We start from the raw sequence: 16597 nt of genomic DNA on the forward strand, positions 1-16597 counted from the left end.
TCAAGTCACTTATAACTTCTAAAAATTGGGCTAAACTTTTCATAGAGATTTCCAAAACGATGCAATAGATTAATACGTTTCTGCCTAATAAAATTACTGTGAGACAGCTGAATAATTACTGATGCCACCAGAGTTCACACCAGGGCTTTTTAACATTTCCATCTCTGCATTTCTTGCTGAAAAATCTGCCAATCTTTGAAAAAAAAAACCAGAAAGCCTTTTGAGCTGTGGTTGATGTTATGCTTAGGTTCAGTACATTTCATCCTTTTTTAGTGCCACAAGACTGAATTTTTCACCTGCTGGGGCATGATGTTGCCATGACAACAGCTGCTCTTGTTTGCTGTTCTGTGCTCTGTGCACGGCACAGGAAAAGCTTCTGGAGAAACGTTTGTGAGAGCTGAGCTGACTGATTGTGCTGAGAGGATCAGCAAAGCACAGCAAGGCACGGCTCAGCCTGGGCAGGGAGGGGAAATGTGTGCTGGGAGCAGCACGATGAATGTGTGTTAGTGATGGTGACAATAAATGTGTGTTAGTGATGGTGACAATAAATGTGTGTTAGTGATGGTGACAATGAATGTGTGTTAGTGATGGTGACAATAAATGTGTGTTATAGTGATGGTGACAATAAATGTGTGTTATAGTGATGGTGACAATAAATGTGTGTTAGTGATGGTGACAATAAATGTGTGTTAGTGATGGTGACAATGAATGTGTGTTAGTGATGGTGACAATAAATGTGTGTTAGTGATGGTGACAATAAATGTGTGTTAGTGATGGTGACAATGAATGTGTGTTAGTGATGGTGACAATAAATGTGTGTTATAGTGATGGTGACAATAAATGTGTGTTATAGTGATGGTGACAATAAATGTGTGTTAGTGATGGTGACAATAAATGTGTGTTAGTGATGGTGACAATGAATGTGTGTTAGTGATGGTGACAATAAATGTGTGTTATAGTGATGGTGACAAAAAATGTGTGTTAGTGATGGTGACAATGAATGTGTGTTATAGTGATAGAGACAAAAAATGTGTGTTATAGTGATGGTGACAGTAAATGTGTGTCACAGTGATGGTGACAATAAATGTGTGCTGGGAGCAGCACGATGAATGTGTGTTAGTGATGGTGACAATAAATGTGTGTTAGTGATGGTGACAATAAATGTGTGTCACAGGGATGGTGACAATGAATGTGTGTTATAGTGATGGTGACAATAAATGTGTGTTATAGTGATGGTGACAATAAATGTGTGTTAGTGATGGTGACAATAAATGTGTGTCATAGTGATGGTGACAATAAATGTGTGTTATAGTGATGGTGACAATAAATGTGTGTTAGTGATGGTGACAAAAATGTGTGTCACAGGGATGGTGACAGTAAATGTGTGTTAGTGATGGTGACAATAAATGTGTGTCATAGTGATAGAGACAGTAAATGTGTGTTATAGTGATGGTGACAATAAATGTGCTGTGAGGAGCAGGGCAGTGATGGTGACAGATTCACCAGAGCTGGCCAGGTCTCTGCATCCATGGGGAGATGGAGAGGCAGTGGCTGGGCTGGGGGAGCAGAGGTGGACCCAGGGCCAGGGGACATGCAGGTGACATTTGGGGACATTCCCAGCTCCATCCCTGCCTGTGTTCGGGGAGCACACACAGATCCAGGGTCAGGGGGACATTCGGGGACATTCCCAGCTCCATCCCCTCCATCCCTGCAGCTCAGCAAATGCAATCCTCAAAGTTTCTGTGGGCAGGGCAGCACAGGATGCTTCTGCTGCAGCCTCGAGCTCTGCAGTTGATCACAACAACTCTGCTGGTGTTTTTTAGCTGATTTTCGTTTTAACCGACTCCATTTAGGTGATTTTCATTTGTTCTAGAGAAACTGAAGTGAGTGGAAAATGTGGGTGAGAAGTTTCTCATGAGTTATCACCAGGTGTGAGGGGAAATTCCTGCATGTGCAGGAACCACTAAAGCCACGCTCTGCATTTTAATGATTTTAAAATATTTGGTGTAATATTTGGTTTGGCCTACAGAACTGAATTAGATTTTTGGCTCATCCTTTGGGCTCAAGGTAAAAAACCAATTTCCAACAAATTGGAGCTGTGAAACAAAAGATACTTAGGATGATGGTAAGATGAAAAGAAAATACTTGCTCAGGGGACATTAGGGAATATCTCCTTCAGACCATGCCAGCTTCACAGCAGCTTGCAAAAGCAGTTAATGTTTAAGCCACACTGTGTTTCCTTTGTGCCTTTCCACAGGAGCAGGGATGTTGTTCATTCCTTTCTCCCTTAGCAGTGGATCATTTTTCTTTCCCTCAGGTATAATTTGTCCCTGAAGGAAGTAGGCTTGTGCCATGGTAAAGGAGAATTAGACTCTGTATTTCAGATACACAGATTATTTTAATGTGTTGAGAAGAAATAATTGAAAGGAAAGCCCCTGAAGAAATGCTGATTTTTGCTTCAGCCCACAAATCCAATGGATGAACTCTGTAATCCTTCCCTTCCTTCAGCCAGGGTGGGTGTCAAGTCCAAAAGGAATGCTTTGAGGAGAACTTGGATATCTGGTGTTTCATGCAGAGAGCTGCAGCCAGAGTGGCTGCTGTTATTTACTCGTGTGTGGGTGCTGTCATAAAACCACTTGGATAAATGGAAACTTCTCTCTCCTCCCTTTTCCATTTTTAAAAGAGTTGAGAGGATCTTGTCATGTTCGTACTGTGTGCCACAGGTGAAGAAAATCAGATGGAGACGAGAAGAAAATGAAAAGGAAGATAGAGAAGTGAAAAATAAGGAGAAGAGAATAAGGTGGAGGCTGTGATGAACAGCTCTGAGTGATGGCCAGGGTCTGAAAAAACAGCAAAACAAATCCATGGGATCCTGAAACAGGGGAATCCTGAAACAGGAGAATCCTGAAACAGGAGAATCCTAAAACAGGAGAATCCTAAAACAGGAGAATCCTGAAACAGGGGAATCCTAAAACAGGGGAATCCTAAAACAGGAGAATCCTGAAACAGAGGAATCCTAAAACAGGGGAATCCTAAAACAGGAGAATCCTGAAACAGGAGAATCCTCCGGGCTCTGATGTTTCACCTGGCCCTGATGGAGCTGCTGCTCCAGGACAAAAAGAGTGGCAATGAAATGAGTTGGTCATGCCAGGCTTGTTATCTTCAGGGTTTTATTGAAGGGAAAAGCACCAGCAAGGAGGAATTTGTTTGTGTTTCCCCCATAACAGCTGCTCCCAGTTGCTATGGTGCCAGGACTGGTGATTTCCAAGGCCAAGGAACTGCTGCAGCTCCTGGGTCCCTTATTTAGCAGTGCTTTTTAAGAAGTGCTATTTTTAAATGGTGTTTCTTATGCTAAATTCAGCCTGATTAGAGGGGTAAAGCTGCATTTGTTTTCCTTTGTTAGAACAGAGTATAATTTGCACGGAAAAGTTCCTATTTTTAAAACCAAGGCAATCCAATTGTGAAGTGATTTTATTTAAAATGCAAGCATTTGAGTAGCTCTTCCTTTACCTTAAGAGAGGCAGTGGAAAGCACTCATGTCTGTTAGGCTCTCTGTAGGAATTCATTAGTTTTTCAGGGTTAACATCAGAAAATGTCCAACTACTTTCCTGTGCTGCTTGCTAACATGTGCTTCACCATGGCAATTGAGAGGAAGGAACAAGTGGAAATAGTAAAACACCTAAAAAAAGTAAGACTATCTTGTTTGTTTATTTTTCATTGGATGTGATAGCTTTCCACTAGCTTATAAAATGTGATTTTATTCTGAGTGCAGCTTTCTGGCAGTGGAATTTGAAAGCAGAGCTGCAGAGGCAGGAGCAGAGCAGCAGCTCCCCTGAAATTCCTCCTGCCTGCCCCAGGTCCCTCTCTGCCCAGTGCTCTCCTGGTGATGCTCAGAATGATGCAGGACAGGACTTTCCTTGCATTTTGCAGGTGCTGATGGCAAAGATGAGCTCAGAAAGGGCTTCAGGGCAGTTTTCTGCACAGGCTGTGCCTCAGCCCAGCTCTGCTGGCCATGGGGAGGATTTTAGTTGTGCTATTGAGGATGAGTCAGCTTTGCCTTTAAAATCCAGCTCTTGGAAGAAATCAAAAAAATGAACTGGAGGTGATGAACCTGACCTTTGAAGTGAGTCATTTACAGGGCCAAAATACACGAGAAAAGAGCAGAAGCTTCTTAATTTTCTTCTTTTTACGTCCCTGCAGCCTACAGGTTTTTATCCCTCTGCTCCTGGATGAATTCTATTCGTGTATCACCCAAACAGGGAACTCTCCCAGGGGATTAGAATCAGAGTGTTCCAGTGCAGCCCTTCCAGGTTACTGGCAGCAATAATTCTCAACGAAAAAGAGCTGCAAATAAATGAATAGTGTACAAGATTTTTTTTGTTGTTGTTGTTTTTTTAAGCAAAAATAATTGATGGATGAGCAAACTAGCACACAGGGGTAACAGATGCCTTTCTCCAGGCAATGTAGAACCTTGTTACCCAGACAGTGGTGTCAGATTGTATTAAATCTACCAAAGCCATCCCCCTGCTGGGAATGTTTTAGTCAGTCCTCACATCCACAGGAGAAATTTTACTTTTGCTCTATAGTGAGCACACATTTATGCCTTCATTTCTGCACTTTAAAAGATGCAGCTTATATATCAGGTAACACAGTTTATCGTTAATGTCTCTCATATTTAATTTGTGGTGGCTGTTCCTTTATGGATTGTCCCATCTTCTGTGAAGTGTGTGCTGGTGTGTGACCTTTCAATCTTTGGGCTCAGGGTCCCCCCAAACCCCAGCACTGCTGCTGTGCATTTGGGAGGGCTGGTCCTTGTCTGCCTGGGTCTGAGTGGGGTTTTCTTAACTCAAGAACCTGAGCTGAGAATGCCTGAAGCATCCAGCAGGAAATATCCCAGCAGCTGCAGTTCTGACATGCTCCAGATATTTCTGGATTTTTCTGCAGGTGATGCTGCCTGTGCTCCTGTGGATGCAGCGTGGCTGAGGGGTCAGCACATGTGTGATGTGTGTAATATGGGTTATATGGGTATATATGTGTAATATGGGTTATAAGGGTATATATATGTGTAATATGGGTTATATGGGTGTATATATATGGGCATAATTAGTATAATTGATGTGTAATATGGCTATAATGGGTATATATATATATGGGGTATAATATAATGGGTATAATATATGTGTTATATGGATATATATATGGGTATAATGGGTAGAATATTTGTGTAATATGGGTATATATGGGGTATAATATATGTGTAATATGGGCTATATGGGTATATGTGTGAGGTATAATATAATGGTATAATATATGTATAATATGTGTTATATGGGTATATATGAGGTATAATATAGGTACAATATGGGCTATATGGGTATATATATGGGGTATAATATATGTGTAATATGGGTTATATGGGTATAATATATGTGTAATATGGGTTATATGGGTGTATATATATGGGGTATAATATAATGGTATAATATATGTATAATATGTGTTATATGGGTATATGTATGAGGTGTAATATGGGCTATGCTGCTGGTGTTTAACTTGCTAAAAAAGCTTCAGCAGGGGAAATACAAGCTCTGAGCAAGTCCTGCCTCTATCCATTAGAACAAGTTTGGGGTTTGTTTGTTCTGTAGCTTGGTGCTAACCTGGGACAGAACTCTCAGGTTTTTTTTCTGGGGGAAAGTGAAAATGTTCTATCAGCATCTTCTATGGCTTATTTTCCTATAGTTAATTTCCCCCATTCATTTATCTGTGAAATTTTTGGATTCATACAAGATTAGTAATTAGATTGCTTCAAGCCCTTGGGGGTTTTTTTTTATTTTTTTTAGTGAGTATTGTGTAGCAGCATCATGAGAAAGGGGGTGCCAGACTGTGCAGATAATCACTGAAACCCAGTGCCAAACTTCTGGGGATGGGCAAGAAGTTTATTTGGAAGCAGGAAGTTGTGTTTCCTTGGCACTTGCTCTTCAGCGTGCTCGGTTTGCTCAGCATTTGCCTTCATCCTGTCCCGAGCAGTTCTGCTCTCTGCAGAACTGTGTGTGAGCAGCTGCAGAGGAGGGATCTGCTCAGGTTCCACGAGACCTCGGCTGAGTCCGGGGAGAAGCTGCTCCCCAGGCACAATTCCATTGTCAGAATTGTTACAGGCGCCGAGTAAACGGGAGAGAGGGCGCCACGGAGAGAAAGGACAAAACTCTCCTTAAATTTGTGTTAAGAAATCAAAAGCTATTTCAATAAAAACTAGGAAGGATGAGGGAGGAGTGCACGGCAATGCTTTCCACATGTTTGTTTTTTGGACTGCTTCTGCTTCATTGCCAAGGAGTTTCTCAGTCTCAGTCGTGCCAAGTCCCACAGGGAATTGTGAAATCCCACAGAATTCCCTCCCAGGCCCAGGCAATAACAGAGTGCTGCCTGTTTGCATGTGCCCATTAGAGTTTGGAAGAGTTACCAAACTGGCAGCAGGGAAGGCAGGAGTGGGGAATCCCTGGCACTCAGGGGAGGGCTGGAGGCAAGCAGCACGCCCAGGCAGGTGCCAGCAGGTCCAGGCAGGTGCCAGCAGGTCCAGGTTGGTGCCAGCAGGTCCAGGCAGGTGCCAGCAGGTCCAGGCTGGTGCCAGCAGGTCCAGGTTGATGCCAGCAGGTCCAGGCTGCCCCGTGTGTTTGCTGACCTTTCCTTTTGTTGCCTTGCAGGCTCTGTTTGGGGCTGGCAGGTACCAGAGCCTGATTTGTGATTGCAGGGTGGGCAGGGCAGGGTGGGCTGGGCAGGCTGCTGAGTGCTCTGGGGTTCGTGTGTATGCCCCAGGTGTGTCACTGCCCCAGGTGTGTCACTGCCCCAGGTGTGCTCTGCTCTCTGTCACTGCCCCAGGGCAGCAGCCCAGCTCAGGGCAGCAGCTCCCCCCAGCTGAGGAGATGCTCTGATTCTGTACCTTGGTGTCTTTACCTGGGCTGAATCATTCCCTGCCTCACTTTCTGCTCAAATGAACAAGAGGACTGGAACTCCAGGTGTGGGCAGATGTGCAGGAGCTCCTGTGGGATGAGTTGAGATGTTTAAATAAATGAATGTTCCTCAGAGTGGCCTTCTGGGGGTGGAGGTTTCATAGACCTGGCACTTCTGTCAGTTTTCTGTAGAATAAATAGGATTTTCTGTTTAGCTGGCTCTGTAAATTCTGAATGCATTTCCAATGAAATCCATCCATTTCAGTCAGGTTTGAATGCCACACCTGCTGAGATATCAGTCCAGGAGGCATTGGGCAGAAATCTGTAAATCCTCACTTGCTCTGATGCTCAGGCACTGAGGCTTAGGAAACAATTCATATAAACAGTTTAAAAACTTCTGTTCATCAGAAACGTTAGTTTTCTCTTCAAAACGTGAATGTCTTGCATGCACAAAGCTTTGAAGTTGATTTAAGAAAGACATATTTAAAACAGCAAGATTTTTGTTTCAAATAGTATGAAAAATATTTAATATCACAATCTTGAAATTCCATTTTTAGGGCTTGCATTGGTAAATCAAAAATTGCCAACTTGTATTTTTTTCATACTGAGAATTTTAAAGACAATGTGATAAAGCATTATGTGAACAGTTTTTCTTTAGGCCTCAGCAGAATTAGTAGAGAAATCTGCTGATAGTGTGGATTTAGTGATGCAAAATCATAAATTATTTCTAATCACTCAAAACCAGGCCCAGTGTTGCTCACCTTAATGCAGTTTCTGGCCAAAACCAGCAGTGTTTGCAGAGGACAGTAGGATGGAAAGGTTGCAGGTATCTTTCAAAAGTGACTGATGGCAACTTTCATAAGGAATTGAATTTAAAATAAAATCTCCAACAACTCCCTTTGGGACCCTGTGCAGAAACAAAGCAGTCACAAGTGCCAGAGGATGCTGCTGGTTCTCCCTGAGCTCCATCCTTGATTTCAGTGACCTGGTAAAACATTTCCCCCCTGCTACTTTGACCTTTGGCTCTATATTTGAGTTTTATTTACTGTTCTTTTTTTTTCCAGCTTATATTGCTCTCTAAATACATAAGAATATATTCCTGAGGCTGCAGTTAATGCCTTGATCTTTAAGCACAGGTTCTTTTACCTTTTGACTTCCTGCATTGGTGACTTGTCTGTCACTGCAGGGCAGAGATGCTCTGCCCAGAGCAGAGTGTTTGTATTGGAGTGTGGTATTTACTCACATTATAAATAGATATCCATTAAAAGTCAGGTGGAATATGTGAGTGTAAAAGTGTGTACATGGGTACACATTCCAGCTGTTGGCTTTTGTCCTCAGAATGCCTCCTGGACACCTAAATTTCTTCATTTTCTGGGAGCTGAGTCTCTTTCTCCTCCCAGCTCTGGGTGAGGTGAGGCAGCCAAGTCTGAGCCCCTGGTTACCTCCACGGGGAGATTTTTGGGTTTTGGGTTTTTTTGTTTTTTTTTTATTTCTGTAGGCACCAGGCCTGCGAAGCCAGGTCTCCTCTGTTTGCCTGCACATCTTTAATCAGATCATCTACTGAAAACACGGGGGTTTATGGCAAATTAATGTGGTGCTTCTGCACCTCCTACTGCTCTTCTGAGTTTGTTAATGCCAAATAATGCAGAACCACGGCTTCCTTAAGCTCTGCATGGTGTGTGCTGTGATGGAGATGCAGCCTGTGACACCCTTTGTTTGTGTTTTAGGAGAAGGAGCTGAAGGATGCTGAGCAGGAGAAGAAGCACCTGAGCCTGCAGCACGGCAGTGTGTGCCCCCCAGCTCTGCAGCATGGCCAGGTAACTGCACGGGCAGGTGACAGCAGCATGGGCAGGTGACAACAGTGAGTGCCCCTCACTGCTCTGCCCCCCTCTCTGGGACAGCACGAGAAAATGGGATTGAGAATAAATCCCAACAAGTTGCCTTAGGAACAAATGTGATTTTCAGGTGAAGGTTCGAGACACTGCTGGATTTCAGGGAGTGCACCATGCCTCTCATGTGTATTTTCTTAGGGTGGTAAATTGGTGTTGGGCTGTGGTAAAAGATTTTTTTTTTTATGATTTTGGTGAGACTCAATTGGAGAATTCTCTTATTTTTATGAATAATTCCTATCCATCAGTTGGGGTTTTCTCCTGCCTTTGTGCATCTTAAAATTGCAGTTTTGAATTTCTCAGTAGAACGTTGAAAAGCTCTTGTCCAGCAGCAAATGCCCCAAACTCTCTTTGGCATCATTTCCCTGCCACATGCAGGAGTCTCAGCTATTCCAGGTCCTGAGACAAAATCCATTTTAGCAGGAAGTGTTTTTATCAGCTCTCACTTGTGCCTGTTGGGGACTGAAAGGTCTCTCCGTGCCTGCAATGTGGATTTATCTCTGGAAATCCTGCACGGGGTGGCTGCAGGGAGGAGGAGAGGCTGATGTGCCTCACCCCAGCACACACATCTGCATCCAGAGTGACAAACATCTGCAGCAGCCAGGGGCTGCATTTGGCTAAAAATAAAACGGGGCTGGAGTGAGCTGCTGGGCAAGCTCATCTGTATCAGAGGGGCTGCTGGCCATGGGCACAGTGTGGCCACTGCTGGACTGGAGCTGCTGGCCATGGGCACAGCTGGACTGGGAGTTGCTGGCCATGGGCACAGCTGAGCTCCCCAGCCCAGAGGGGCTGGCTGGCTCCCCAGGGCAGTGCCCCCCACCACAATTCCGAGCTGGCTCTGCCTTTGGGCTGCATTTTGTGTGCAGCCCCTGGTGTCCAGGCAGCCCTGGCAGCTCCTGTTGCTGAGGAGCTGAAATGGGTTTTGTGTGAAAAGGCAGAGTTTTAATATTTTGTGATAGGAGGCAGCCATGTGTATCACAGCACCACTTAATTTTATTCATCCATCTGTCTACAGATTTCTCCCTTTCCTAATGTGTTTCTCTTCTCTTTATTGTTGTTTACACATTACCTTTGCTCTTTACCTCACAGGGAACATAAAGATAAAGTCTCACTTGGGCAATTTTATATTCTAGCTGACACACAATAATGTGCATCATTAGTGCAATGAAGGCTCAGTGCTTTGGTGACACTAAAAATGTGAATTCCTCTATCAGCAAGTGCACAGCTTACATGGTTGACAGTGCTTTATTGTAGGTAATGTTTGTCCTGAGGTACATTGGAAAAGTCTACTAAAACCAATTTAAAATACAGAGGTCAGCATTGGTCACATTAGCCTCTAAGTTAGAAATAAAAATCCCTCTCACTATTGTAATGTCAGAATTTATCATACTGTGGGTACTTGTTTCTTCACATCTATTAAATACTGTGAAAGGCACAGAGCAAAAACTCTGCTGTTTGCCCTGCTGATCTCATACAACCATCAGTGTGATCAGTGCTGTCTCACTGTTAACAAATTTAACAATCTGTAATCCTGGTCCTGTACCCTGAACGTTAACAAACCTTTTGTTTCCCTCCTTGCATAAGAGATTTTCTGAGGTGTTTTACTGGGGATAGATTGTGCAGTTCAGATTGCATTTTATTCTTCAGAATGTGTGAAACTGCAGCTTTGGGTGTGGGGGTTGGAGCAGAATTCTGACAGATAGGGCTCAGCCCTGAAGGGGAAAACCTGCCTAAATGAATTTATTCTTTTTTACCCTTGAGAGCTGGCCTGAAAAACAGGCCAAGTTGATGCAAGCACCCGGGGCTGGAGCAGTGTTTGTGAATTGTTGGTGGCACTGACCCAGCCCCTGCTCACTGCTGTGCAGGGAATTTCACTCTACAAGGGAGTGGGTGGGTGTGAGGCCGGCTGAGCCCACCCAATAAAGCTGGAATTGCACCCAGATCTCGGGGGTTTGGGGCTCTGCTAAGGGAAACAAAACCGTGTGCAGGTGTGGATACCTGTGGGAAAACTCTGTGTCCTGGGCAGGGTGTGGCACTGGGCTCTGGATCGATTTAATCTGAGTTGGTGCTGCAGGATGGGAACACAGCAGGGTTTGTACATCCAGAATGCATTTCCAGTACAGCACAGCATCCCCACGGTGCTGTACACGAGCTCCTGGGATGGTTTTGGGGAGCTGCTGGGTCCTGGGATGGTTTTTGGGAGCTGCTGGGTCCTGGGATGGGTTTTGGGAGCTGTTTGTTCCTAGGATGGTTTTCAGGAGCTGTTGGTTCCTGGGATGATTTTTGGGAGCTGCTGGGTCCTGGGATGATTTTCAGGAGCTGCTGCTGTTCCTGGGATGGTTTTTGGGAACTGTTGGTTCCTGGGATGGTTTTCAGGAGCTGCTGGGTCCTGGGATGGTTTTGGGGAGCTCTTGGTTCCTGGGATGGTTTTCAGGGCTCTGTGGAAGTGTTCAGGAATCCAAGGGCTCTCCACAACCTTGGCCCTCAGGCTGACTCCAAGGAGGGCACAGGTAGGGAGTGTGAAGATACAGGATGCAAAATCAACTGCTTGATGAATTTGATCACAGATCAAAATGTTGCCCGTTCATGAAATCAGAGCTGTTTGTGGTGCACTCTATTTAGGTCAGCTGTGCTTGCCACTGGGAACATTGATGTTTGGAAATGCTCCCTGAGTAATTCCAGGTCATGTACATCCCATATGTGCTTAGGCAGCCTGCTTGGAGAGAGCATTAAAGTCACATTTAAGAGCAAATGTTGTCTAAAAAAGAAAAAGGGAAATGATAGTCTCACCAAGCTTTGTGATGCCATCTGGGTTGTATAAATATACAGCATTCCATGTAATACATCATCTTCAGAGGAGGAAGTCCTGGTGAGAATGTTCTGCAGAAATGTGAAAAGATCTCAGTGTTTCTGGGAGTAGCAGTAGTAATTATCCAAAGGACTTTGGTAGATTTGGTTCTGTTCTTTCCAGTACCCAAAACCTTGTTCAAAAGCTGATCTGCCAGAAGAGGAAGCAGAGAAATTCTCAGTCATGGGTGTATTCCTAAGCTTTACCCATTTAGGAAGGCACGTTGGGATCCTAAATAAAAGCTCCTGAGGTGTGTAGAATCCCTGCAGTTCCACCTGTCTCTAACCCATCCCTTCCCAAAATTCCATCAGCAGCCAGGTGAGAGCAGTTTGTTCTGAGCCCTTCCCTGCCTGCAGGGAGAAGCTGCTCCCAAAAATATTCAGGATATGTCAACTAGGGAGTTTTAGAAAAACTTCTTTCCAGATGTGGTCAGTTGGTGTGAATTGTTTTGGAGACAGGGAAATCTAAAATCTGACAAAAAAATAACCTCTTCTTGTAACTTCTTCAAAATATTGTGCTTCATTAATCCTGAGGAGATGAACTGGGAGTCCCAGACCAGAGCAGGATGGCATCGTTGATCCTGACACCTCCCTGTTTCCTTTCTGCACCCCATTATTGCTCAGCAATGTACCCTGACAGATCTGAGCAATGCAAGACATGATGCAGGAGTTAATAGATTCTGAAAAATCCGTTGTTTAGTAGTTCCCTTCATTATAAAGAACTGAGAGGAAGGGAAAAGAAAAATCTTTGCACAGAAAAAGAAAAAATCCTGAGGTTGACAATAATTGCAGCAGTTCTTGTGGAAAACATGATTTGTTCCCTTTTCCTCTCTTTTTTTCTAGTCCACTGCACTCCAAAGAGCCCTGAATGCAAGGGCTGGCTGCAACCATTTAGATTGTTTGGTCCATGGCAAAATTTACAAGTTAACAAACTGGAGCCAGAAGGCAAATAAAAAGGCTGAATCAGCTTTCAAAACATGGATTAGAAAATGGCCAGCAGAGGTATCCATGTCCAGCACTGCTTAATTCCATTTGCTCTTACATAAAAAAAATAAAACCACAGTAATTAAATTGGGGAGTGGGGAGGAAGGAAGTTGTCAGTCCCTAAGTGGAGGCAGGAGGAGGCAGAGCTGAAATCCTGAGCACTGAGCTGCTTTGCTTTGCTTTGCCCTGCCAGGACCCTGCCAGCCCTGTGTGCTGCAGTTCCAGAGCAAAACAGAAGCTCCCTGGAAATGCTGTTGCCTCCTTACCTCTGTAAACCCTGCAGAAAAGAGGCAATAATGTGTGGAAATAATACTGGGGTTTTTTTTTACTCAGGTGTTTTTTCCTGCTTGATTTTTCCTTAATGTCAAAGATGCAGTTTTTGATATGATACAAGCTGTAATAATCCTGTGATGCAGCAATACAGATCTCACAAAGTGATCAGGGCTAAGAAATCAAATTTTCAGCTGCTCTGAATTAAAGAAAGAACTTTTCCATGGCAGGCTAAAGTGATTCAATACATTTTCTTGTTTTCTGTGTCTGTTTATGGAGTAGTCTCTATCACGGGTGATTCACAAAATCCTGTATAAAAATACTTGATCCTACTGAACTGGTGAATGTAGGACCAAGTGAATTGAATCATAAAACATTATTTTATGAGTATCTGATCCTTTCAATACCATCTGTATAGAAATGTTTTAAGGGAGAGCAAGGGGTTTATTGCAGAAAATACTTATTTTTGAATTGCAGGTACACTGATTTCAAGTGTTACCACAGGCTCATCATGTGCATTTGAGTTTATTCTGAAGTCAGTTTACACTTAAAAGAGTCCAGAAGAAATGTAAATTTGAGTTTTATTTCATGTATACATATATGTTAGATCTCTGCCCCTTTATAGAGCACCCATCTCTGAGGCCCCTAAGATCCAGAGAATTTAGGAATGTTTTGATTGTCGTGCATTTTGTGCATGACAGAGAACATTTGTTTACATTTACATGACTTATGCATGACTCCAGTTTGGTTGCCAGACTGAGAGAAAATGTTCTGTGTGTATGAGACACCCACAGCTCCCTCAATGGACATTCCCTTTGGGGGTTCTGGGCTTTTTCCTGTTTCCCCTGAACCTTTCCCTTCCTTTGAACATGAAATACTCGTGCCAGCTGTGGTTTTTCTGCATTCCCTGCAGTTTGGGCAATAACCCTGTTTTGTTTTCTCCAGGTAAAACCAGACTATGACCATCTTCGAGAAACCCTGCTCAGAGTGACCCAAGAACGAGATTTGGCTGCAAGGGGAAAACACCAGCTCCAAGCCAAGCTGGAGAACTTAGAGCAGGTCCTAAAGGTGTGTATGAACCCTGGATTCCATCAGCCCAGCAGTGCAGACCCAGGCACTGTGTGCCCCTCTCAGCTCCAATGTGGGCACTGAGAGCTCCAGGTGCTGCCAGGGATCTCAAACCAGCACATTCAGAGACCTTCACCTGACACTTTATAAATGATGGTGTGGGCTTTGCACTGTGCAGTGAGCTGAGCCAAAATGAGACAGAGAGAGGATGAGAACATGAACAAAGTGCCCAGGTATTTCACTTCAGAGAGAAGTGTCTGCCAGCCTACAGAATATTACTGTGGCCTTTGCATTCTGTACCTCTCACTGTTCTGCTTAAGAACTTCTTCAAAAATTTGCCTTTGCTGAGACAAAAATCCTCTGGTGTGTGCAGAGACCGTGGCTTTTCATATTCAGTGCTTTTGTCCCCTGGGCTGAGCCCTTGTGAGCTGGCAGGGTACCTTGGGCAGACCTGGAGCCCTAGAGCTCCTTTTCAGCACCGAGCAGATGCAGCTCATGCTGCATTTCATGTGTGTCCTCATGTGCTCTGCAAATCAGCAGTCTGGGGAAATGGCTTGCAGCTTTCCAGCCATTGCAAAAAAGTTGTGAGGAGCATTTAGCCCAGTTTCCCTGCCTGAAAAGAAGTTCAGTTTCTCTTTTGAGAAATTCAGGATACATCAGCAAAGCAGGGAAGATGGAGGAGTGCTGAGTTAGCTGGCTTGGACAATGCTGTGGTGAAGTCTCTGATTTCCTGATGTTGCAGGCAGCGATTCCCATTCATCCCTGCTCTCTCCCAGCTGCAGCACACATGGCTCCTCTGAGTGGATTGAAATCTGCTCCTCCCCTGCAAGAGCCTGGTGGAGACACAGAGGCTTTAGATGGTTTTTAAAATGTTGTTTTATTGCATAGACGAGGTCGCAGCAGTTGAGGGTCGTGGGTGAGCCCAGAGCTGCTGGCTTTGACAAGCTGTGTGTCCTGAAGTTTGATTTTCATTTTGGTTACAATGCATTCTATACTTTTCATTACAGAGCATTTTAATACATGACTCCCAATCAGCATCATACACAATACCTTTTACATTTACATATAACCTGTCCAAACTGCTAAAATTACCATATAATGTCAGTGACTGGCCAGTCATTGGAGTTAGTAGTTACATGTTAAAGTTTGGGACTTGTTTTGTAGTGGAAATTTTTGAGATCTTTTTTCTACTTTTAACATTGGCTTTTTTGTTTGCTTGTGAAAATTAATTTGTTTGGTAAAAACATTTTTGGTTTAAGGTGGATTTATCTTTTGTTTTAAGCCATAAAAGCCCCTTCCATCTCACTTGCTTTTTGCCTTCCAGTTACCCAGTCAGACTGGCTCAGCAATTCTTTTCTTCTATATCAAAACTTCCATTCATTCCTATAGAACTTTTTGTATATCTGTAAAACTTTTTTGTTAAATTCTCATCATTTCCAGCACTCCTCCAGCTCTGGGCTGGGTGCTGGGGTGTCTGTCCTGGTGTCACCCCTAATTGTGGGTTTGCCTTCTGGGCTTGGAGCAGCATTGTTAGGAGCTCTGGAAAGGGTGCAAGAGGGAAGTGCAAATTCACCCCTTAGGAAGATCTAAGCTGAGACACTGAGGACAGTGAGAGCACAGCCACATGGATTGTCACTGTCACCTCCTGCACAGGCCATGGCCTCGTGCTCGTTGCTTTTTGTTGTTGTTGCTGTTCATAACCAAACAAAGAATTAATCAATCCCAAGCAGAGGCCAAATGGAGAAATTTCTGCTGCTTTTTCAAGCATGTCCAGGCTGAGAGATGTCATCCTCCCTCTGTGCTGTGGGCAATGTGTACAGGCAGTAACAGCTCATTACAGGTTAGAAATGTGCTTGATAAAATTCTCTCTTGTAGACAATGAGAGATATTTTGGGCTGTTCTTGTCCATTTTCGCCCTGCATTTGTTGTCCCAGGTGCTGATTGCTGATAGGTTTGTGTGTAATAACTCAGTGCTGCAGATAAGGCATTGTGCCTCTGCTCTGAGACTATTATGGGAATAGGATGTAATTTAGAAAATAAAAATCTTTAATACCAGGTTCACCAGGGAAGAGATCAGAATCTAGAAAGAGATCTTTCTTAACTCCCATTTATTAAGAGGGTGTTTTGAAAGTTACAGTGGTGCTGGGGGAGTAATATTAACCTGTAATGAAAAAGATTTCTATCTGCAAAGGGTGCCTTGTGCAGCCTGAGCTCTTCCCAGGAGCCTTTCTCATATTGCTTTGAGTCGTTAGCATCAAATGTGCTTTAGAGCTTGTCAGTGAGTGCTGTGCAGTCCCTTTTGTCCAAACCCACCTGTGTTAGCTCTGCTCTGTCTCATGTTCTGTACACAACAGGCAGAGATCAGCAAAGGCAAGCTGTTTCTTTTGGGTCAGCAAAACAAATCACAGCAGCCCATCTTAGATAAAGGGGCACTCAGGGAGTTGGCAAGGTGATTTTTTTCCATGTTTTAGTTTGTCAGCACAATGCTCCCACAACTGTTCCTGCTGGGTGGAATGAGTCCTGCTCACCTGAGCATCCCCAGGGCTGATCCTGGCACTGCCAGGGCTGAGCTACCTTTGGCTGAATTCTAAATCC

General features: G+C 44.0%; 1 protein-coding gene across 7 annotated transcripts in view; it reads left to right on the plus strand.

Moving 5' to 3' along the window:
* RIMBP2 (RIMS binding protein 2) overlaps positions 1-16597 on the plus strand; it is a 75573-nt gene that overhangs the window by 19029 nt on the left and 39947 nt on the right. For all 7 annotated transcript variants that reach the window (XR_015807683.1, XR_015807684.1, XR_015807682.1 and 4 more), the window contains exons 2-3: positions 8672-8761; positions 13880-14002. The gene's annotated coding sequence lies outside the window, so the exon portion shown is untranslated. The remainder of the gene's footprint in view (positions 1-8671; positions 8762-13879; positions 14003-16597) is intronic.

This window comes from Sturnus vulgaris, chromosome 19, assembly GCF_052056855.1.
Source record: "Sturnus vulgaris isolate bStuVul1 chromosome 19, bStuVul1.hap1, whole genome shotgun sequence".
Lineage (NCBI taxonomy): Eukaryota > Metazoa > Chordata > Aves > Passeriformes > Sturnidae > Sturnus > Sturnus vulgaris.